The following is a 26,461-nucleotide window of genomic DNA, read 5'->3' on the forward strand; positions in this document are numbered from 1 at the left end:
TGAAAGAAACTATTTACTCAAATAAATAATAGATTTATACAACATCATCACCAATCACCCATGAAACCTTATGTAAAAAAAAAAATATCTTAATTTTAATAGTTATTTCAATAAGAAACTACTTGTGCATAAAAAAAAAAAAAAAAAATCTCCATGTAAACTAGTTTAGAGTCTCGAGGCCCTAGTTGCTAATATCAATCCATTTACATGACCATTCAAACTTAAATCCTGCTTGATGGCAACGCAAACATAAAGAAAAAAGTCTGCTATCTCGGTGCATGATGGTTACTTGTTCCATCCCCCACACCCCTCTGGTAGCAGCAAAGCAGAGTTCAAGTGGGTGGCCAGTCCGCTACTGTGGTATTGCCGTTTGATACAATAATCTCACGATAGGAACTGCGGCTCGTAAAAAGAGGCTCTTGGTCTTGTAACCCATCATTTAATTCCTATCTATTACTAATAAGCCATGTTCACATAGCAGATGATGATCCATGCTTCATGCTAATCGATGAAGGAAAGCAGAGGACCAAAGGGTACATCATCTAGTTGGATCCAACTTTATCTAATAACAAATGTTTTTATAAGCAAATGTTCAGCGAGAAGCCTTTTCTCCATTGAGATTCTACGGCAGTTGAAGGTCTATATTCCATCCATGACACGCGTACATCAATTTAAATAACAGAATTTCCAATACCAGCACATTCTTCTCCAATGCATCTTTAGTTTACAGCAGAACGAGCCAGTTGGTCAAAGAACTCGTTCACCGTGTATATCCCTGAACTCCTCTAATGGCTGGATTAGAAATTTCCTCTAATGGCTGGATTAGAAATTTCAGTAAGTTTACGTCTTTCTGCTTGGCAGAGAGACCAGGAACGAAATGTCCTCTCTGATTTGGCAAGATAATCCTGATTAGTATCTCTTGAAACATGTTCACATATTTTTGCTAGAGGTCACGAGTGTCATTGCTGTTCTCTTACATTATGGCAACAGCACCAGCATGCCCACTTTTCCAGCTCTAAATTGCCCATCCAGAGCCTGAAAAGGTTGCTTAGAATTGTAGGTGAGAACAGGCGTGAGAAAAAACCGGCAACAAAAAGACTTCAATTAGCGAGGCCCTTGTCAACCATCATCAATTTAAACAATCGAGTGAATTAACTAAAGGTGCTCGTTGACAATAGAAGGAAAAAATCTCAGGGCCTTCCAATTTCCCTGCTGCTCATTTCCATAATTGAAATGATTGTTAGCTGAATCTCTCCCCGACACCAATTAGCTTGCACTGCTGACATGCCAGTTCAGCTCAAAAAGCAATATATACATTTGATATTAAAAGTAACTTGAGGATTCATTCCGAAGGATGGAGTTGAATTTAACATATATTAAAAATATGCGATGGAGTTGAGTTTAACATATATTAAAAATATGCGACAGAAGACCCCAGACATAACGCGTGCAGCAGCTGGCAATTGCGCTCACAAAATATGATCCTCTAATGGTTCCCGGACCGATACGCTGCAGGTTAAAACAAATTATGAGAAGAAAATAATATGAGCAAAGCAATATGCTCCTCAAGCAGCTGAATTCACTGAATTAAGGGCACATCAGGTGGTTAATTTGCAAGAACAGACCATTTGAAACGACCAATAGCAACGGTTAAATAACCAATAAACACATGGCATTTTGCTGGTGGGAATAAAAAAAAAAAAACAACTTGCGAGCTTGATGATTATATATATAAATAAATACACACACACATATACACATACATATACATACAGATAGATAGATAGATACGTACGCATACATGGACACACACACACACACACATACATACATGTATGTATGTGTACATGTATGCATACATGTGTGTTTGTGTGTGTGTATGTGTGTGTGTGTGTATCAAAAATCAAGAATACGAGTAAGGAAAATGTTGACAGCTACCACAATGAAAAACTGAGAAAAATAACTAAAATAAATTGGAAGTCAGATTGTACAAAAAGAATACTGATATATGTTGTAGTCATACTTCACTCAACTTAAGAAACTAATACAGCCTGATACAAGTGAAATTATATATATATATATATATATATATAATTAAATGGCATGATCTCCACAAATTTCTGAAAATTCTGCGATCCAGTGAGATATCAAAACATCATATGAAACAGAGATAATCACAAACTAGAACATAAGTTTCAGCTTGTAGGAGTAAAACCAATCTTCAAAGGAATAATTACACTCATTCAAAAGAAAGAAAAGATGTTCAACTTTGACCCAAATTGATTAGGTAAATTAAAAGTAAATCAAATTGTCATGTTACAAAAACAGAGACAAGAATTATTTCATTTGTTTCAGGCATTATCATCATGCTTTTAACAATGGTACACGATCCAAAGGTTCCAGATTAACATTATATCATGATCAAAATATAAGGAATGATCTACATCTGATAAACAAAAAAATAATAAGCTACAGGAAAAACCTCAAATATAAGTGACAGAAAACAGTCATGTTGTTCATCAATTAATGTGACAAATTGTAGTGGATGGTGGTTGTATATCTGGTGACTTCTCGCCTCCCTTACAATCAGAAAAAGAAAAAGATTAGTGATTATAGCATAACAATCTATTCCAAGATTTTGACTTTAAGAATTGACCATTGTAGTAGGACACCTACAGACGAGTGAAGGTATTTTACCACTGACACTGTTATAAAAGGTACTGTAGAATCCATTATAATTCAAGGCCTTTTCACCTAATCTAAGTTCACATTTTTCACAGTAGATAAAACCATTAAATTGGTTAGTTAAGAAGTAACACCACATTATCCTTATGCTTGATACAAAGCCAAAAAATATCAGTCTTAAGATTCAACCAGTGCCTTCACATGTTTGACCCCATGGTTCGCCCTACTAGACAATATCACCCTGTAACAAGTGGTTCTATACCGCAGAAACCAGATAGCAAACCAAGTAGTATTGGGGATGTAATGAGCATTGGTACCATGAATTAACATATATCAACACTATAGCAGCAAAGTAGTGGTACGTACTGTAAACCATTATATATAAGAATTACTAAGAAATAATCTGGGTTTAACTCAAACAAATCATCTTCTATATCGGAGCACATCCCATGGCTAGAAATTGAAGATGGAAGCCTCCATGCATCCAAAGCAAGAATAAGATTTCTGGGATCAGTAAACCAAAGCGCACATATGCTTTCTTAGGTAAAAAAAACTGCGCATCAACAAAAACGTATAGAAAGCATGTATTAAAACACTGTTCGATATTTGAAATGGAGCATCATGGAAGGCTACTTCTTAAAAGAGATCTGCCAAGAAAAGTTCTTATGCCGGAGATGCAAATGGAATTTTCCTACCAGGTCTGGTCAAGATATAGATTAATGGTTTCATAAATATAAAAGCCACCAAGATTCAAGGGAGAGTGGGTTTGTGCTTGAAGCATGTGCTTTTCCAAAAGCAAAATAATATTGCTATTTTTCAGAGTGTCATACTCATTAAACTGCAGAAAGAATTTACTCTGAAAATCAAAAATAATATAAAAGCAAGTTTCCAGTCAACAAGCTGGATTTTTGTCTATTTCCATTAAAGAAATGAATAGTTTTGTGCTCTCTTAAGCATAAACCAAGTGATATCATATATGGGATCATATTAGCCAGTTCGGTTGGTGCTATGGACCAGATCTTTAGTTTGATGTGTTGATGCTGAATTCCCATATACATATAGTACCAGTGCCCTCATATGTTCCCGTGGAGTCAAATCCTTCTCTTATTAAATCGTGTTCAACAAGTTTGTTAAGTGGAGTTGATGTTGTTGTTGAGGAATAATGCTAACAAACACTTAATAAGGGCAACTACGAGATGGAAACAGAATGACCTTTATTATCAATCTATTACACTGAACAAAAGCTTCTGATGAATAGCGATGAAATTTTTAAGTAGAATTTCTAAGCCAAAAGGAAACTGAAGTTGTAGGTAGCACTAGCATTTTATTCACTGTTATTCTATTTCACTGCCTTTTCATTAGTAAATTCTAAGTCCTTATTCCTGAGGCACAGGACATGTTTTCACCTAATTAACTATATTTCACAGATAGATGTAGCATGCTAATAACACTCAATCACTAGTTTGTTTTTCTCAAGAAAAAAGAAAAAATTCAAAATAGTTCTCTCTCTCTCTCTCTCTCTCTCTCTCTCACACACACACACAACTGAAAATCTAAAGCTGCAGACATCTTTCAATGCACGCATAGTTAGTAAGCACAAATTTGTGCATGGAACTTAGGGCTGGAACTGGGCCGGGCTGGGCCGGGCCACACCCCTACCCGAGCCCGGCCCGTAATTTTTCTATGGGCTTCGGGCCGGGCTTCGGCCCGAAAATTTTTCAAAACATGAGGCCCGAGCCCGGCCCGGGCCCAAACCCGAGCCTGGCCCGAGCCCAATCGGGCCGGCCCTAACCTAATCGGCCTGGCCCGAACTTAATCGGGCCGGCCTTTACCTTGTGTGACGGAGCATCTCGCTGGTAACATGCAGAATTTGTGTGAGCAGAAAAAGCAATAGCCCGACGCACTACTTGAGATGGGAGGGAAGCAATGCGATTGAAAACTTTGTGGCCAAGCTATGTATGCCAAGACTACCTTCTGTCCGTTCCCTTCTGAAGACGTTGCCATATAATCAAGTAACGCTGGCAAGGAATTCGGACAATAATATGCTGAGCAACAACACATAATATGATGAACCATCGGTTCTGATACCATTTCAAGCAATAAACTTAATTGAAGAAAGAACAATTTTATTGTATTACTTTAAAATAAAGTGCACAATACATGGGATATTTATAGACTACACAGCCAAATATACATGAAAAGACCAATAGAAGATAAAAAGAATATATAGAGAATATATGAGAGAATATTCTAGAATAATGAGACATTCTAGAATATTTGTTGAGAATATATGGGTGAATATATGAGAGATTATTCTAGATTCATAGGATATTCTAGAATATTCTTAACATATCTAATGAGACATGTCCCTCCAACAAATAAAATGGTCTCTTACAAATACTTTTCTATAGTAATTAGAAAATAGAGCAGCATGTGTGGATGATTCCCTTTGACTCCAAGTTTTTCACAGCAGCTGTACAGGTGCCTCATTTGATTCAGTTTACTAAAACATTAAAAAACCTAGAAATATAAATATGAGCACATAGAACAAAGCCTCTACCAGCATTCCTGAGCAACAACACAAGTCACAAAAATATGCTGAAGATCTTCAATTTGCTTAGGACATAGATCACAATGTTGCTCTAATACCACTAGTCCACAACGAGCTAAATAAGCCTTACAGGGCATCCAATTTCACAAAAGCTGCCACCAAAAATAATTTGACTAGAGGCAAAACTTGTAACTTCCAAATCCAGGAAAAAGTTAAAGATGCAGTAGAATGAGAATGATAGGAAAGCTGGGCCATATCATGCAAAGTCACAGCACACAATTTTGGGTTGCCCCAAACAAGAGCTCATGTGCAAGAGGAATAGCACAAATTTGTGTCATCGTATCAGCCGAAAACAAGCAAGAAGTGGCACATTCCATGTCCAAGAGGGAGTAATAAGGTCAGCAACCTGCATATCAGGACATTGGGAATTCATATTAAGATAAGTAGGTGATGCTATCAATGGAACAGTAGAAAGCCAAGGGTGTGTATAGACATTAACATGGGCTGCTAAACCAAGCATTCATTGGAACTGAAAACGCACATGAGGGCTGAGTGAAGATTGGAACCTGTAAAGAAACCATCAATCTTTCTAAGGATTGGATATAGATGATAGATCTGGATTACTGAATATGTATTCAGATCCGAGACCTAAATCCAATCCATTACTAGCACTAACAAAAGCATTCAAATCTGAAACAAATGATTTGTCTTAAAACAATGATGAACAACTTAACATCACAATAATTGACATCAACGATTATATAGTGACATGGGGAGGTATTACAATGTTTGTATCACTATTCTATATTTACTAAAATTCTTTCTGAAATGAAGTTCATTCTGCAGATCCCAGATAAAACTACATAATGCAGTTCCTACTTGCTGAACATTATAAAACAATGGCAGTGTCAAAACATTCACATATTCCTACCATCTGAAGCTGCTATAATAAAGAAGAACAGGAGGCAGCAGACCAAAGAGCTTCAGCATGTTTCATGTGCACCCAGTCCTTCAGGAACCCATTAACTACAAATTATGTTCATTACCAGAATATTTCAATTCTCAAGCACAAGAAATCAAATTGCTGAATTGTAAGAAATTACTTGAATTGTAAGAAATTACTTGGCCACCAAACTACTACTACAAATATTGGGAAAATAAAAACAAGCAAACAATTTTTGAACGATAAAGATAGCCTTAGAAGCTATGATTACAGCTTGCTTAAGAAAATTCTGTTGCAAACTTGCACCGGCAGTGGTACAAGTTAGAGGCAAGAAAAGGACAGGTTCCTAAACTCCTCTCTCTGAAGGAAGCAACTTTTAAAGAATCCCAAGTAGCAGTTTGAACAAAATCTGCATGTAGATCTCCTTGTTAGTACAGTCTTCTTTCCCTAATTTTCCCACTACAGTCTTCCTGCAAAATAACAGCCAATTCATATGGAATAACCTCATTAGTGCCCAAAGAAAAATATGTTTATTGAGCTGATTTGGCAATGAGATCAATCATTAGTGCCCATCTCGTTTGACACTTGTCACACACCAATTTTTAATTAAAAGAAAGAGATTGATGAGCTTATACCAAAATACAAGAAGCAACCTCCATCTTCATTCATTCGTCGTCATCAAAATCTGTATTTAGAATAAACTAAATAATTAAAAGATGAAAAAATTTAAATATGAAAATCTGTAACTTCATATAGATTAAAATAAATTTTAAAGATGCTTATATAATATTACATCCATGTTCCAACTTTACTGCTTGGCTTGCTCTGGGGTGCCATCATCCGCAATTAAGCTACTTGTAACTGTTAACATATATATCAATCATAAATTTTCAAAATATAAATACTATAAGCAAATAAAAAATATAATATAAATTTAAAATATTTATATACCTTCATCATATTCTTCACGAAGCCAATCTTGAGTACAAACTAAGGCCTCAACAGTAGATGGGCTCAATGAACTCCGATACTGATCTACAACTCTACCGCCAGTGCTGAATGCCGATTCTGATGAAACAGTAGAGACTGGAATAGCGAGAATGTCTCTTGCCATTCTCGATAATATAGGATAGATTGCTGCATTGCTCTTCCACCATGTCAAGATATCAAACTGTTTGTCCCTCAAATCAGAAAGTACATCATCATCCAAATAACTATCTAGCTCTGATCTCTTTGGCCTTTTCGAAGAACTTTGATTTCTAAACTGAACAAAATCCATGCCAAATTTTATTTTACTCAAATTAAAAGTAGAAACTGAATTTATATCCTTTTGTCCATCAAAACCAGCTGCTAGCTCACTTGAACCTATAGAAGGCTACACCTGCACTCTTGTTGCATCTGCATACTCATTATAAAATTTATAAAGACAAGCACGAATATCATCAATCTTCTTCTTGCTCTCTTCTGCATCAAATGCCATTTGATAACAAAACTCTATAAATATCAACTTTGACCTCGGATCCAAAATAGAAGCAATGACCAATAAAATATTGCACTGAGACCAATATTTGTTGAACTTCTTTTGCATCTCAATTGTTAACTGCTTTAGTATATCATAATTATCATTGGTATCAACATTCTCATTCATCAATAAAGCCCTAATTCCCCAAACTTCTTTTATGTAGAAATTAGATGTGGGATACTTGTAACCAGAAAATACTTTAGTGGCATCTAGAAAGCCTTCTAAAAATTTAAGAATTACATCAGCTTGTTTCCATTCATCGTTGCTAGGACATATGCATGAATGCTCAGTTGCATATCTAATAAAAATATCTTTATAAGTAATTGCATCAGTCAACATTTCATAAGTGGAATTCCATCTTGTAGCAACATCCAAATTAAGCCCTTTTTTAATAAGAAGTCTCATATGTTGTGCAATTTCATTAAATCCTTACATTCGAGATGGAGATGCAGATACATATCTAATAATCTCTCTTATGCATTCAATAGCTTCATGAATTATTTTCATCCCATCCTGAACCATAATGTTTAATATATGTGCACAGCATCTAATATGACTATACTCCCCATTAAATAACATTCCGTAAGAAAAATGATCTTGAATCCTTCTAATTACAGCATCATTTGTGGAGCAATTATCTAAAGTAATAGCACATATTTTAGAATCTAGTTCCCATTCAAGAAGACACTTTCCAATAGCATCTTCAATTGCAAAACTTGTATGAGGGTATGGTAGTTTCTTAAAACTAATTATCTTCTTATGCAGAATAAAGTCAGAATCAATATAATGTGCCGTGAGAGAAATATAACAAATTTTCTGATTTGATGTCCAAATATCAGTAGTGAAACTAACCCGAGAACTTAATTTCTTAAATGTATCAAATAATTTTTTCCTTTCTGCTTGGTATAAAGCTATACTGTCATTTCTTACTGTCTTACGACCAATAATATTAAATAACGACTGAACAGATCTCATAAAATCTGAAAAAACAGGATGCTCAATAACACGAAATGGAAGCTCGGCACATATGATAAATTTTGCAAGCAATTTTCTGCTCTCTTCTTGATTGAATTTAAAAGACTTCATCGAATCTTTTGAACTTGCTACTATCAATATTTGATTAACTGGATTCTTTTGATATTTCTTGCAAACATTTTCAAGATGCCGTTTAAGATGACTTGTTCCTCCTTTCGTACTACCACTTAATGCCTTTTTACAATATTTGCATATAGCTATTGATCCATCAGATTTTTTTTCCTTGATAAAATGAGTCCATACCCAAGATCTTTTCTTAGAATTTTTGTCACAATCAATTTCAGAATTATCTTCATTTTTGTCACCTTCGTTCCTTATATGTTCCACAGTCTCATTTTCACCCATTTTAGATTCAGACATCAGTACAACAATCTGCATAAATAATATTATAAATTACTCAAAAGAACCACTTAATATCAAATTACAGTATAAATCAAAAACTATCAAAATAAAAAATCCAATAGAAAAAGCATTATAAACCGATCAACCAATACTTAATACCACTATAGCAGCACGTGGCTAAAAGAGAATATAAAATTTATGGTGCCTGATATCAGTCAAAAATCTAAAAGATTATATGAAACATTGAAACATAATGAGGATTTCAACGAAAAATAAAAATTTGTGGGTAAATGTAACATTACTTTAGATTCTCATGTAGCATTGACAATGATCTAGTGATTTCCTATGATGAACTCTCATAGCAAATGTAACAATCATTATTCTTCAATAGGATAGATCATTTGCTTATAATTCAAAATAGCAATGAATAGCTCACCCAGTCCTGCCTCACTTGCATTCTATGGCTTCTTAATTTTTTATATCCACAGGCTGACCCTCCAATCTACCCAGAAACCGATCGTTTTTATCCAAAGTTCAAGTGAAATGAACAACCATTGTAATTGTTAAAAAAATAAATAAATAAAATAAAAACAGCAATACTAAAGGCTAGCCAATTTGACAGAGCCACGAAGGCCACCATATCCAGCACTTCTATAAATTTTATGATCCTAAAATTACCTCTAATTAGTAGAATCTCTTTTCTTCCCAGTACCACCCAAATATGGGTATTGCTCGAATAATTTCTAATGCCATCCCCATCCAAGAGTAAAAATCATTCTCAATAATACGTCCAGCATTAAACAAGCTAGGAAAGATGTAAAAATCATTCAACAACAGATTGAAACATCTATAAATCCTGAACATGTAAACGGACAATCAAAAGTTAAAGCAAAAGCCAGGAAAGATGATATTCTCCTATTACAGATAAGGACATAGAAGCCAGTCATCTCGCCAACAGATCCACTAAAACCTCTCCTAAGAATTTTTCAGGTCCAATTCTTCTCTATGTGTGAATTGATCCCTACCAACTCTATCGGCTAATTTAGCAAACAGTCCACCATATTTTCATATTCTTGACAACAGGCAACAGAAGTTACAGAACTAGGTCTAGATGCAAACTAAAATATGAAACAAAAAATCTGAATACTCGGCCCAAAATCTGAATGCAAACTAAAAGATGATATTTTCAAGCAACAGTTAAGTTCTAAACGTGGACATCACATGAGAATCCAAGAACCCTATCCTATCTTTGAAAAAATAAAAAATCAAAAATAAAAATCAAAAGATGGAGAAAAATCGGAAGATAGGGAAGACGAAATCTTGGAGTTGGTGATGGAGAAAAATCGGAAGATGGAAAATGATGAGGGATCTCTCCGCCTGAGCGTTGCCGTCCGTCTCTATTTTTTAGTGGAAGATGGGAGTCGGAAGACAATGAAGGCCACCTGGAAGTTCGACGAACATCGATGGCCTTGTCGGCGAGACACCGTTGTAGGCGATGCAAGAAGACGAGATACCCTTGTCGGCGATGAAGAAGACGAAGACAGCGATGCTTGGCGGCTAGGGCATCGAAAGAAAATTTTGGGTTCTTGGGAAGAGTCGGAAGACCGAAGAGTCGAAGAGTTACTGAGTTAACCAAAATTTAAAGGAGAGCTGGCCAGCTGGGTATGGATTAATGGGCTGGGCACGGGCTGGAATTTTGGGCTGGAATAATACGGGCTGGATTCGGGCCAAAAATATGAGCTGAACTTCAAGCCGGGCCTGGGCCAGGCCAAAAGTATACCCGAGCCCGGCCCGAAAGATAAATGGGCTCTAAAATTCAGCCCAAAATCCGGCCTGAACTGTTCGGGCCTAGCCCAAAGCCCGGCCCGAAGCCGGGCCGGCCCGATGGGCCTCGGGCTGGCCCGAGCCCACTTCCAGCCCTAATGGAACTCAAAGCACTATGATACTTCTAACAAGTTAATAAATTATGGAGAAAGGGGAATATACATCAACATATCTAATCTCACGCTGGAGACCTCTTTATACAAGTTTGGAATCAAGTAAGATGCACACAATTAAAGAGATTATGATAGAGTACCACTTGAAAATTGTAACAGGAAAAAAAAAAAAAGAATAACAGTATATGGAGAGAACTATGCTTGCTTGGCATTTTCATAAAACTCGATCGTTTTTGTACTCCCATTCAAATTCTCTCAATATCAGATATACATGACATAATCAGCATGCTTTATTAAGTAGGGCTGGAAGTGGGCTCAGGCCGACCTAAGGCCCATTGGACCAGCCTAACTATGGGCTACACCAAAGAAGTTTCAAGTCAAATTTAGGCTTCAAATTTGAACCCATATTTCTGGCTAGGCTCGGATAGTTCTTCAACCTGGCATGACCCTGAGCCCGAACTAAGCCCACTAAAATTAACAAAAATAAACCAAAGAACACAGCCAATGACAACCCTCTCCCCCTGGCTCCTACCCAAGCCCCCCATTCGACTCAATCCTACCACTTATTTGCCTGCACCAACTGATTCTCTAAGGACTCGTTTTGTTCGCGGGAAGAACTATTCTTCCCAAGAAGTAATTTTCTGGAAAGCAACTTCCTGAGAAGTTACTTCCTGAGAATAGGATTTTGATATGTTTAGTTGACTATGGAAAGATGACTTATTATAAAGTAGTTTATGTTTGGATGAACACCTATTTTTCTGAAAAAATTATGTAAAATACCTATTATATCCTTAGTAGATATAAAATCATATATTTTTACTCATAAACTTTATATAAATATTAATATTATATTTATATTAATATAAATATAATATTAATATATTATAATATAACATTAATTTATTGTATTAATATAATACTAATATATTAATATTATATTAACATAATATGAATATTTTAATAAAATAAATTTATTAATATAGATATAAATATGATATTATATTAGTATAAATATTATATTAATATTAATAAAAATATTATATTAATATAAATATTAAAATATAATAAATATTAATATTATATTTATATGAATATTAAGATAATATTAAGATAAGATTATATTACTATTCTGTATTTTATCCTAACCATCTATTGATATTTTACTAAATTTTAATTATAGATCTAAAAAGGATATTTTACAAAAAAAATACTACCACTTTTCATGTCACGAAAAGTGCCAAAACCCACCTTCTCCATGGATTTTCACTTCCCATGAAATGTGGGAAGTGACTTTCCATGGGAAGTACTTTTTCACTCTCCCCTTTTAAAACTCCAACCAAACAAGAGACACTTTCTTTACTTCTCAGGAAGTGCCTCTTCCCCCCTCCACTTCCTGTCAACCAAACGAGTCTTAACACCCCTACCCTTGCCATGGCTCCTACATAGACTCTGACCGCCTCACTGCATCCCCGAAGGAGCTCTCGAATGACCCCACCCACCTCATCTTCATCAACAACCCCACCATGGCCAACAAGCACTTTGAGTTTGGAGGCAACTCCATCTGCACCATCAAGTATTCCCTCCCTCCCCAGCAACCACTTAGAACAATTCCATCGAAGGAGGCGGTAGCCAGCAGCAGCAATGCTGCAAAGACTAGTGTCATGAGGGGCAACAAAGTGGCGGAGGGGAAGCTAAAGAAGAGCTTCTTAATGGTGAAGAGGTCGGAGGACCCATGGGCGGACTTCCAATGGTCGATGGCAAAGATGGCAGTTGTAGAAGATATACGAGATTGGCCCAATCGGGCTTAGGTCGAGATTGGACCTGAACTTTTCAAAAAAAATTTCGGGCTTAGGCCCCGCACAAAGCCCAAAAAAATTTTGGGCCGGGCTGGTGGTAGGGGTATCATCCAAACCAGCTCGGCCCATTTCCATTCTTAATAATAAGCCTCAAATACAAGTTTTAACTTAGATATTAAAAACTTGAGAAGTTTGAAATTAATTCACAAAACCATGTGATCTAGCAAAACTGCGCAATTCATCCAAAACTCTAGCAAAACAAGTACCCTACCCACAAAAGGATTCCTTCCAATTCCTAGTGAGAATAAATAGTTGCTTTAAGAAAATTTTTAAACAATCAATATCAAGTTTCATATGGATTTGCATGTCTGTTAAAATTTATTAATTTAGTAATAGATTAAGAAGTCATAGAAATTGCATTTGGCGTATCTAATTGATTAAGTCAATTGCACAGGCAACTCTTATAATTTCATAGACTACAAATCAAGACTAGAAGGAACAGCATTTAATCAAAAGATAAGACATGTTTGGTGAACAAGTTTAGCTTTAGTAGCAAGAATCATTGATTTAGGGTAGCACATTGACAACGGAATTCCTATAATATTGAAATAAAATACCCACTTCCCTCCACACGCACTTGCAACTACACCATGTAACTCTGCCACAAACCCTAATCTCTCTCTCTCTCTCTCACAAACATATACATATTTGCATTTTTATTACTATTATCACTTTCCAAAACTAAAACTTGATAATCCTTCCAATTTTAAGGAGCTAATACTTGGTCTTTAAAAGTTGTTTCCCTTTATCCTTATGGATTAAAAGTTTAGCTCTATTGGGAAGCCAAGAATAAAGAGAGACAAATGTTTTATCAAGTAGTGTTACCACCAAGAAGACCCTCCTCATAAATGGAATGAGGACAATTTTTTCGAAATAAAATGTGATACAAAACAAGATATGGCTGTTTGATCACTGAAATGTTCTGATTCAATTTATACTACTAGAAATTCTGCATATTCAGATATCTTTTTGCGAGTACTTACATCCAAAGCATCATTTCTAGAGGGTCCTGTCACTATTTCTTCATCAAAACTTTTTGCTGCACTTAGTGAAAGACAATAATACACAACAAATTTATAAGTCAGTAATCAACTACCATAAAGACCGTTTAAAATGCAATTTTACATGTATCGAATACATGAGAGCAAAAGAAAAAAAAAAATGAAAATACATACTTAAATGATTGCTGAAGAAACAACACAGAAATAAATGTTACATAAAATACAATTACATCCAACAATATCTCATTTTAGAAATAGGCATAACATAGAATCCAACTAATTAGAATATTTAACGACAATTCCTAAAGGCAAATGACTACACCGCTGATTTTAGTATTTTAAAAATGTTAAGCCTACCTTGAAAGCCGCAAACTTCATCTTGATCAAACCTAATGTCCCATACATCAACCATATTATCAAACACTACCACCATTCCAACACCAACATGAAGATGTCCTACCTTGCAAGAAAAATACATCCAACACCAGAAAAATAGGAAGGGAGAAGAGGTTTAAAAAAGAAAGAGAAAAAAAATAGGTGCACACATGGTGATTAATTAATGTACCATTTACCAGAAAAGAGAAAACACAGCGGCCCAAACACCCCCCCCCCCAACACGAAAGAAATTTCTAGCTAGTAAAAGCTATTGTAACCTGTAATCTAGAAGTCTCATGATCTCTATAAAGCCTCTACTATAATCCATTATCATAAGTAGACTAAATATAACACAGGAATCCAAAACAGGCTGGCAGCTCCAGCCATCACTGTTTATATACTCAAAATATTGGATGACATAAACCACAGAACAGTATCATGAAGCAATTTTCTACTTAGGCATAACATGAGAAGCATGGATAAATCTAAGAGTTGATTCTTTCTTCTCCCTTCTTTTTCTCATTTTTTGCACCCAGGAAAGGGGGGAAGGAACTTAAAACTAGTCTTAACCGGCTTTAAAAAGTGAAGAACTTCCAATAGAATGCACATCAAAAAAAATAAAAGCAAATCAAGGTGATACAAAGTTAAAAAATTCACCTCTAATTCACTAGTTTGTAGGCTTAAGCCTACAAAGACAGACCTCCACACCAGTACTTATCAAGTTCTCCACACATGCTTGAAAGACCTCAGGAACACCATCAGCAGCAGCAGCATCCTTGGCTGTACAGGTTATATAAAATATCACACCAGCAACCATCTGCATGTTTACCTTGACCACCTCCACAAGCTCATAATTTGTTCCTTACAAGAAATTTTTTCCATATGGAAAGAGAAATTTCAAGAAAAAGGAGAAAATTTCTTTCATCTATTGAGCTGAAATCATGATGGTACATCACAATATGTATAGAGAAGTGAAGTAAAGGAAATAAAGTGATAGAATTAAAATGAAAAACATACATAATCGTTATTGTACTTCTTTAGGGCCAACTTTGAGAAATCGGCACATTTCCTCCTTCCAAGTCGAACTTACCCCGTAAATATGCTACAAGCGGACATACCAAAAAATCACCATCCGAATCCTCTTCCGGTTCCCCATCACAGTCAAAGAGCTGTAGAATAATATATGCACGTACATGATTGAGGGAACAGGAAAAGGAAAAAGAAAAAAGAAAAATCATAAATATTGAGGACAAACATTAGCGAAGGATGGATTGACGGAGAGGATGGATGGATCTTCATATGCTTGGAAAATTAATATGGAGCAGAAGGAGAAGCATACTCGGGATAAGATAAAGGGAAACGCTAGGGTTAGGGTTTGGAGAAGCATGGGATCGCATTAGATTAGATTAGACTAGGAGATTAGGGTGAAAGGATTTAGATCACATACATAGTTATCGTAATAATATTCCTCGGCCATGTCACAACCAGTGGAGTCCGTCCTTTCTTCCCCCGATCCGTCGGTCACCGACTTCCGGTTTTCCTCGTCTGATCCTTCACTCATCAATTTCTGCTTTTTCTCCGGTGGTTCCGGAGAAGCCCTGTCCGTGGGAGGGAGAAGATGGGCGGAGGAGGCCATGGAAGGAGGCTGAGTGATGGAGATCGAGAGAGGGGACGGGGAGCTTAGGGTTCCTGAGAGCCTTTATCGCGGGTGCGGCCCCGGATGCGTTGTGACCCTTTTTTTTTTTTTTTTTCTAACGTTTAGTTGCTGGGAATAAGGTGGAATAAGGATTTATTCCATCTTATTTCCCAAAACACGAATGGCAATAGGATCCGGGGATTTTACAATTTGGGTCAAAAGTGCATTAAAGGCATCTTACACCCTTTCATCTGATTTAAGTTATTTTATATTTCATCATGAAATAATTTATTTAAAAAAATAATAAAAAATAATTTCATCTTATTAAGGGGGGTCTGTAAATTTTCAACCAAATACAAAAATGAAACAAAAATAGTAAATAAATATTTTAAAAAATTAATATTTTTATTTGAAAAATATCAAAATGATTGTCAAATACTACCGAATAAGACATCTATATTGTTTCAAAATATAGAATTCAGTTAATTACAAGAAATGCCTGCTGGCTATACAAAAACAGACATGGAGGATTAAATATTTAAAACAAATTGAAGAAAACCACAAAACGTCCCTGGATAAAGAGTAAATAAAAAATATAAAAATCATATCAATAGTAGAGAAGATAATCAGAGAACTTAAAGAAGCTCCTGTACATCAAAACTTCCTACCAACCGAAAGTAGATATAGGCTTCCCAATCCCATTAGAAAGTAATAAGCACACCCCATCATCTGGGATAACATAATACCAGTAAGATCCTGAAAGCAGCTATAAATAAGTTATAGGATCCATACAGTAAAAGTGTGGCAATCAGCAGCATGAAAATTAATCACAAAAGATCCTAGTATAAAAGATCTGTATAGAGCACTAAGACTAAAAGCTAAGTTTTCAGCAGAAAATACTGACAATATTTCATCAAATGAGATAATATAGTGTTGGGAATAGTGTCCCAAAGCCAATCGTCAGCCTGTTGATGGTTGTGCTCCTTTTTGTATTAGTACATGAATTATAAATAAATAAAAGTTATTTTGGTATTTTTTCATCACAAATGTTTCATCTTCTAATGAACTCCTGTGTTGTGGTGAAGTCCTTAGGACTATTTAGACTCGACAAAGGAGGATTTGTCGCTTAGTCCTTAAACATGTTCGCGACCAAATGATACGTTGTTACCAAGGACGACAACGTTTATCGAGCATAGATCGTTGTGTGCCATATGGGTTGGTTGTCCTCATAACCAAAAAGTGTGGAGACACTGGTATGGCATACAGGTAAGATGTAATGGTACATCTGCACTGAACGTGACCAACTCCGGAGCTATTTCTGCTGTCAAGATTTGCTCCGATGGGATATGGGTATAAATGTCCCTCCGACCTGAGACCGCCACGGTGACTTGCAAGCAACTCACTGCACTTAGGCACTGGACTATCTGAATTTCTAATTCAGTGACGGAAGGTCGCTGGGTGTAGTCAAGTACTTGACTTGTCGGTGCATGTGTCAAGATGGGATTGATCACTCCAGTTTAGGAGCTGTGTACAGTCGTGTTTCAATTTAGCAAAACCTTGGCCAGGGTAGTCCTAGTGAGGAGTCACAGGACTAATTGAGTTGAGCACGATTCGGATGATATCATCAGGGTTGACAGTTTAACCCTGAGTCGTCCTAAACACAGGGATCAAAAAGGATGAATTATACGGTAACCATATTCACGTAGGTTCTGAATGTTGCGATTGCGATTATTCGACCTATCCGATCGTCGGGTACCATTGCGAGATGGTCACTTCGATTAGTACAGGAATTGGTTCCTGTGCTACCGATTTAGGTTCGAACCTGCGGGGTCACACACATTAGAGGTTCCTTTCTGATCTGATAGCTGATTATGAGTCTTATCTATTTGGAACTCTATGATTGAGAATTAGGATTCTCTAATCATGAGTTCCACACATTTTGGGTACCGGGGTCAAAATTTTGAATTTCAAATTTTGAATTTGAAATTTGAACTCTTTGATCAGGATTTCATATCGATGGTTTCTGATGCCTGATTGCCCATCGGATTTGGACTCAATATTTATGAGAGGTTTAATTAGTGATTTAATCACTAATTAACTCAATTTGATTGAGTAATTATTTTTGGATCAAGTTCAAATTGAATTGGATTCAGTTTGGATTGATCCGATTAGGTTAAATGTTGACCTAATCGCTAAGGTGGTTTAGTCCCTGATTTGATCAGGGGTTAGGTTTAGTTAATTCCTGATTTGATTAGAATTTTATTGAGCCTAATTAAGCCTAATTATGTTGGGTTTAATCTGGTCTAATTGTGCTTAACCTATTTTAAACTAGGTTGGCTCAATTTGAATCAAACCACCTTGTTTTAAATTTCCTGCGACACCCAACTTCCTTGCACCCATTTGTATTCACGAGAAGAAACTTCTCGTGAAATTTTTCTCACGCAAAACCCTTCCCCACTCCCTCATTTGTGCGCCATATGGATGGATAAAATAATTAGTTAGCCATTCAAATTCAAAGCATGTTTGAATTTGAATGGATAACTTATCACTTGCCCTTTCATCCTTATCCATTTTGTGCGCCACATTACTTACACAAGAAAAGGTTTCTCGTGAAACATTTTTCACGCACAAAGAGCCACACCCCTTCTCTTCTCACATCCAAAAGGATAGGGATAAGTTGGTTTTCGTTTGAATTCAAATTTGATTTGAATTTAAATGTGTAACCTCTTGTCTTTATCCTCTCACACGGATAAGACACGTTCGACGTTGTTTTAAAAAGAGAAGAAAGGTGGGACGTGCGTAGAAATTTTAGGAGAGAAACTTTGAGGTGTGAGGAAGACTTCTGCGTAAGGTGAAGGTCCAAAACCTTCCGAGAGAAAAAGAAAGAAAAGAGAGAAAATTGGGCGCAGGGTTTTTGGAGTGTACCCTAGGGTTTCTACCTAGGGTTCGGGAAGTGAGATTGGTGTGCCACGAGTGTCGTGAGTCCACCAAATTTCAGGAAGAGATCCATCAGCCTCTCAAGCAACTGTGCAGATGATCTGGAGCATCCAAGAAGTCGGCACACATCGATCGAAGGAGTTCGATCAACATCTGCCATCAAAAGGGTGAAATCACGAACTAGCATTCGTGAGGAGCTGATCAGACCGGAGCTTCGTGTGGATGATTCGCAGAGGCCAGATATTTGTGTGGCTGTGATGTGACGATCAGAGCCCTTCGACGGTGATCAGATTACGGTGATCGACTACCCGCAAAAGGTGATGTGTTCTGAACACAGCATTGTAAAATGTTTACTGATTCAAATTTGAATTTCAAATTTAAATGCATGCTATTGTATCATATTTAGATCCTAGTGTAGGGTTAATTAGTATTAATTAATGAGATTAATTAATAATTTTGCTGTAAAATAGTAATTTTAAAAAAATTTTAAAATTATCATTTTGCCCCTGCACTAAATTTTTGCATCAAATGGTATCAGAGCATGGTTCTAGAATATGATATACATATGCATGCGTAGATTAAGGTGTAATCTATAAGTTTAAATTCAAAATTCAAAAAGATTTGAAATTTAAAATTTAAAATTTGAAATTTGTTAGAAGTTTCAAATTTGAAATTCAAAATTTGAAATTTGAAATTTGGTTGAAATCTCAAATTTGAAATTTGAAATTTGAAATTTAAAATTTGAAATTTGAAATTTGGTTGAAATCTTAAATTTGAAATTTAAAATTTAAAATTTAAAATTTGAAATTCAAAATTCAAAATTTAAAATTCAAAGATTGAAAATTCGAAATTTAAAATTTGGTTGAAATCTCAAATTTAAAATTTAAAATTTAAAATTTAAAATTTAAAATTTGAAATTTGAAATTCAAATTTTAAATTTTGAAATTGGTATATTTAGATATACTGGATCCAAGTAGCAAGTAATCTAATTGGGTTGGTTGCCATGGCCGTCCGGTCATGGGAGAAAAGTAAGGTTTAAAGGCCCTCTCTTCCCATTCGATGGGGTCTCCTATAGCGGTAGGGGTGCCGATACAATTATATCCCATGCCGATGAAGCAGCGAAAGGACTTAATTAAGAAATTTATCATGAATGTGTTAGATTAGATCTAAAAAAAATTTATGATTTATTTTGAGTTATTTTCTGTTATGAAATGAGCAATAGAATTGCTGTTTATGAAATGTGCTGATCCGTTTGTGAAATGAGTTAACACATTTGATGAACAGAAAATAAAATCTTTCAAATTTGAAAATTATTTTCGAAATGCCAAACCCTGACCCATCAGCCCAAGTACTTAATTAAAAGAATTAAGTGTTGTCTAGTAGGTCTAGAATTGTGAATTAAGACCTAAGATAATTGCATAAACTTGTGGGTCAATGGGTTAGATGAATTAGATCCATAATTGGGTTAGACCTAAGGTTAGTTTAAAAAATGGACTAAATTGAGTAATTGATCAAATCTAATCAAAAGTTGAATTAGATTAGGTCAAGGATACTCTAGACTCAACTTCAATAGTTGTAGTTGAATGGGTCCATGTCTTTAATTAGACCAAGATGGACTTAATTCATGGCTACGCGGTGGAGCCCTATTTACTAAGTTGATCAAAATTAAAACTAATGAACCGGTTGGTGTCTAAGGTAAGTTTGGCAGTTTTGACCAGTGGTTCTTAAGCGGGAGCTACTCGCATTGATTCGATCATTGACGAGTTAATGGTAAATCCCCACCACTGATCTCACTTACCTGGCCAATCTGGTAAGTTAGATTTTGATTAGATCACTTGGTGATTAGAGCTCACCCATGTCATTAGGTAAATCAGTGTGACTGATTTAGGTGCTCCTAATGCCAGCTTTAATTAAATCCTTTTTTAATCTGACTTGATAAAGTCATTAGGAGGATTGAAATTGGCTGGATGATTTCTTCTCTACTATTCTTTAATAAAATCCTCAAAATTATTAGATCCCTAAAATGATTAAGTTATAATGATAACTAAGTCATAGCCTCCCATTAAGTGAGTGATAATGAGTCCATTAGTTCAATGATCATTGGAGGCCCAAAGGCCTGGTGCTCATTGGCTAATGGAATTATTATTCATAATATGATAATTTGATTGAGTCTTTCTGATGGTGGTTGGTTGGCCGGCCAAAGTCGGGCCTGATCATTTATTGGTCCGATTCACTAAATTAAGTCATGTTAATGGTTGGACCTAACCAGATCTTTTCAGTGGAGGCCAAAGCCTACTGATTAGGTTCTGGGGCAAAATCAATTACTAGAAGTTGTTTAGAGAAACAACTGGTTAAGAACCTACCCATAGATGCACATGGGTTGACCAACCAAAGTTGGGCTCGTGTGTAGTCTGTGTGGATTCTAGTACCCATTAAGGAATTAAAGTAATTCCTCGAATTGGAGGATGAGGCTACTAGTTCGTAAAAATATTGAGAAAAACTTTAGACTAAAATCCAAGTCTTTAGTATTAATTTATGTACTAATAGAGGTCTCATTTTTCTTTAAGCAGCTATGGCCACTACCCTGTCGCTCCGGTCATTATTAGATAATGACAAGCTCATAGGACCCAATTTCGATAGCTGGTATCGAAAATTGAAAATCGTCCTTGAGCATGAGCGGATCCTTTATGTAGTAACGGATCCAACACCTGAGGAGCCAGCTCCGAATGCTAGTAAGGCGATCCGAGATACTTACTTGAAGTGGCTCAATGACCGCACCACCGTTCGATGTATTATGCTGGTAGCAATGAATGATGAGTTCAGCCGAAGGTTTGAGAACGCCCAGCCACAGGAGATGCTTCAAATGTTGAACGACTCCTTTAACACGCCTGACGACGTTGAAAGGCATAAAACTAGTTGTGCCATTTTCAATGCTCGAATGAGAGATGGGGCCTCAGTCACTGATCATGTACTGTACATGATCGAGATGATTGAGTGCCTAAGCAAATTGGGCTTTCCTCTGCACGAGCAGCTCGGTAAGGATGCGATCCTTAATTCTTTGCCCAAGTCCTTCCTTCCATTCCTTACTCATTTTCGAATGACAAAGCCTGCAGTAAACTACCACGGATTGTTGGGGTTGCTGCAGAACTTTGAGAAGGATCACCAACTCCATAAGGAGTCGGTGAATGTAGTGGGAGGGTCTTCTTCTCGTCGTCAACCCTTTGGGAAGGGAAGAAGAACAAGAAGAAAAAAAATAAAAAGATGCAATCTCATGCTGGGACAGTAGCACGGGGTCAGACCAAGAAGCGCAAGCACGACCAGAGCCAGGTGGAGTGCTTCTTTTGCAAGAAGCACGGGCATTGGAAGAGAAACTGTCCTCAATACATTGCCTCCCTGGACCCGAACAGGCCAAAGAAGAAGCAAGATAATTATATGATAACTCCTTGCAACTTTTCGATTTGTGATACTACTGCCTGGGTATTGGATACCGGAAGCCCTTATCATATTTGTAATTTGATGCAGGGTCTGCAGGTCAGTAGGAGATTTGATGAAGGCGAGAGGTTCCTGAATGTTGGAGATGGAAGCAAAGTTCCAGTTCTAGCTTTAGGAATCATGAGTCTTGTAATCAATTCTCGTAATGTAATTCTGAGTGAATGTCACTATTGTCCAAGTTTTTTATTAAATATTATTTCTGTAAGCCTTTTGGCCATGTACGATTATAATTTTTTAATAAAAAAAAATATTTACAATATCATTTTGAATGGTGTTACAATATTTGTTGGATAATTAAATAATGGAATTTACTTACTATCACAGCCTGTTAATGTGGTTCAAAAATTTGATAAACGCTCTAGAATAGATAATGTGTCAAAAGTCTACCTTTGGCACTGTAGGCTAGGTCATATCAATAAGAACAGGATAAACAGGTTGGCTCAAGAAGGAATTCTTGAAGTTAGTGATTGTGAATCACTTCCAACCTGTGAGTCCTGTCTTCTTGGGAAGATGACCAAGTCACCTTTTACTGGAAAAGGTGAGCGAGCCAGTGAACTCTTAGGTCTGGTACATTCTGATGTATGTGGACCCATGAGCTCAAGTGCAAGAGGTGGATTTTTCTACTTCATAACCTTCACAGACGACCTATCTAGGTATGGGTATGTCTATTTAATGAAGCATAAGTCAGAATCATTTGAAATGTTCAAACTATTCCGAAATGAGATAGAAAAATAAACTGAAAAGTGTATTAAAACTCTTCGATCTGATCGAGGAGGTGAATACCTTTCCAATGAGTTTCTGACGTATCTAGGAGAGAATGAGATTCTCTCTCAGTGGACTCCTCCTGGAACACCACAGCATAATGGTGTGTCTGAAAAGAGGAATCGGACCCTGTTAGATATGGTTCGATCCATGATGGGGTTTGCTGGTCTGCCGATCTTCCTCTAGGGATATGCGCTCGAATCGGCTTGTTACCTTCTAAATAGAGTTTCGAGTAAGTCTGTAGCCAAAACGCCATATGAGATATGGATAGGATGTAAGCCAGTACTCTCGCACCTTAGGGTTTGGAGGTGTCCGGCTTATGTTAAACGTTTAATTACAGACAAGCTTGGACCTAGGTCTGACAAGTGTAATTTTATAAGGTACCCAAAAGAGACCAAAGGGTATTATTTCTACCTTGCTGATGAGCAAAAGGTGTTTGTCAGCCTTAAGGCAATCTTTTTAGAAAAGGAGTTCCTTAGTGAAGGAACTGTTGCCTCTAAAGTCGAACTTGACGAAGTTCGACAGGTGAAAAAACCGACACATGTTACTGAACCTGAACCGGATTTGATTAGATCAGATCCGGAGCCCATTGATTATGCACCCTTAAGGCGGTCTGGTAGAGTACCACATCAACCGGACAGATACTATGGTTTCTTGGTCCGGGATGGTGATCCTGTCGAACTTGATAAAAACGATGAGGATCCAATCACCTACATGGATGCAATGCAGAGATCTGACTCTGAGAAATGGCTAGAGGCCATGAAATCCGAAATGGAGTCCATGAAGGTCAACGATGTGTGGACATTGGTTGACCCACCCGAAGGAGTAAAACCCATAGGGTGTAAGTGGGTCTTCAAAAGGAAGAGGGGCGCAGACAGAAAGGTGGAGACCTATAAAGCCCGTCTGATTGCAAAGGGATATCGTCAACATTATGGTATAGACTATGACGAGACGTTTTCTCCTGTGGCAATGCTCAAATCCATTCGGATTATGCTTGCGATAGCTGCCCATCTGGACTATGAAATCTGGTAGATGGATGTGAAGACAGCTTTCCTAAACGGAGAGCTGGACGAAGAGGTGTATATGATACAACTTGAAGGATTCACATCCACAGATGAGTCTAAGGTGTGCAAGCTACAGAGGTCCATTTATGGACTTAAGCAGGCATCTCAGAGTTGGAACATATATTTTGATAGGACGATCAAAACGTATGGCTTCGTTAAGAACGGAGAAGAGTCCTGCATTTATAAGTGGGCTAATGGTCCAGTAGTAGTATTTCTTATATTGTATGTGGATGACATTCTCTTAATCGAGAATGATGTCCCTGCATTACAGGGAATAAAGATTTGGCTATCGTCACAGTTCTCCATGAAGGATCTGGGAGAAGCTTCCTACATCCTAGGGATGAGGATCTATAGGGATAGATCCAAAAAGTTGCTTGGCTTATCCCAGTCCACGTACATTGATACTATGCTGAAAAGGTTCAGTATGAAAAATTTCAAGAAAGGCTATCTACCGATAAGCCATGGAATTTCTCTCTCGAAGAGGGATTGTCCGACAACACCTCAAGAGAGAGAGCGTATGGGTAGGATTCTATATGCTTCGACAGTGGGATCTATCATGTACGCCATGACATGTACACGATCAGATGTGGCATACTCACTAGGGGTAGTGAGTAGATACCAATCTGATCCAGGAGAGAATCACTGGAAGGTTGTTAAAACCATCCTGAAGTATTTAAGAAATACTAAGGACCAGTGGCTTATATATGGTGAATCGGACTTGAGACTTATAGGGTTTACAGACTCTAGTTTCCAGTCTGATCGCGATGATAGCAAGAGTGTGTCAGGATTTATTTTTATCCTTAATGGTGGGGCTGTCTGCTGGAAGAGTTCCAAGCAGCACACTGTGGCTGATTCAGTATGCGAGGCGGAGTATATTGCTGCATCAGATGCTGCCAAAGAAGCGGTGTGGCTGAGAAAATTCATCACCGAGCTCGGAGTAGCACCCTCCCTTGTTGGTCCAGTTCTGCTCTACTGCGACAGCTCTGGAGCCATTGCTCAGACGAAGGAACCAAAGGCACACCAGCGGACGAAGCATATTCTGCGCCGCTACCATCTCATCCGGGAGATCGTGGATCGAGGTGACGTCGACCTTCAGAAGATCGATGGAAAGGAGAACCTAGCCGACCCATTCACTAAAGCCATTGCGGTGAAGGAGTTCAACGACTACAAGTCGAAGATGGGTATTAGATACTACACCGATAGGCTTTAGGCCAAGTGGGAGATTGTTGGGAATAGTGTCCCAAAGTCAATCATCAGCCTGTTGACGGTTGTGCTCCTTTTTGTATTAGTACATGAATTATAAATAAATAAAAGTTATTTTGATATTTTTTCATCACAAATATTTCATCTTCTAATGAACTCCTGTATTGTGGTGAAGTCCTTAGGACTATTTAGACTCGACAAAGGAGGATTTGTCGCTTAGTCCTTAAATATGTTCGCGACCAAATGATACGTTGTTACCAAGGACGACAACGTTTATCGAGCATAGGTCGTTGTGTGCCATATGGTTGGTTGTCCTCATAACCAAAGAGTGTGGAGACACTGGTATGGCATACAGGTGAGATGTAATGGTACATCTGCACTGAACGTGACCAACTCCGGAGCTATTTCTGCTGTCAAGATTTGCTCCGATGGATATGGGTATAAATGTCCCTCCGACCTGAGACTGCCACGGTGACTTGCAAGCAACTCACTGCACTTAGGCACTGGACTACTTGAATTTCTAATTCAGTGACGGAAGGTTGCTGGGTGTAGTCAAGTACTTGACTTGTCGGTGCATGTGTCAAGATGGGATTGACCACTCCAGTTTAGGAGCTGTGTACAGTCGTATTTCAATTTAGCAAAATCTTGGCCAGGTAGTCCTAGTGAGGAGTCACAGGACTAATTGAGTTGAGCACGATTCGGATGATATCATCAGGGTTGACAGTTTAACCCTGAGTCGTCCTAAACACAGGGGTCAAAAGGGAATGAATTATACGGTAACCATATTCACGTAGGTTCTGAATGTGCGATTGTGATTATTCGACCTATCCGTCGTCGGGTACCATTGCTAGATGGTCACTTCGATTAGTACAGAAATTGGTTCCTGTGCTACCGGCTTAGGTTCGAACCTGCGGGGTCACACACATTAGAGGTTCCTTTCTGATCTGATGGCTGATTATGAGTCTTATCTATCTGGACTCTATGATTGAGAATTAGGATTCTCTAATCATGAGTTCCACACATTTTGGGTACCGGGGTCAAAATTTTGAATTTCAAATTTTGAATTTGAAATTTGAACTCTTTGATCAGGGTTTCATATCGATGGTCTCTGATGCCTGAT

The 26,461-nt window shown here is 37.2% G+C and overlaps 1 pseudogene; it reads right to left on the reverse strand.

Moving 5' to 3' along the window:
- Positions 1 to 1,291: 1,291 nt before the first annotated feature.
- On the reverse strand, positions 1,292 to 16,003 carry LOC140853308 (zinc finger BED domain-containing protein RICESLEEPER 2-like; annotated as a pseudogene).
- Between the last annotated feature and the right edge of the window lie 10,458 nt (positions 16,004 to 26,461).

Source organism: Elaeis guineensis, chromosome 13 (assembly GCF_000442705.2).
Source record: "Elaeis guineensis isolate ETL-2024a chromosome 13, EG11, whole genome shotgun sequence".
NCBI lineage: Eukaryota > Viridiplantae > Streptophyta > Magnoliopsida > Arecales > Arecaceae > Elaeis > Elaeis guineensis.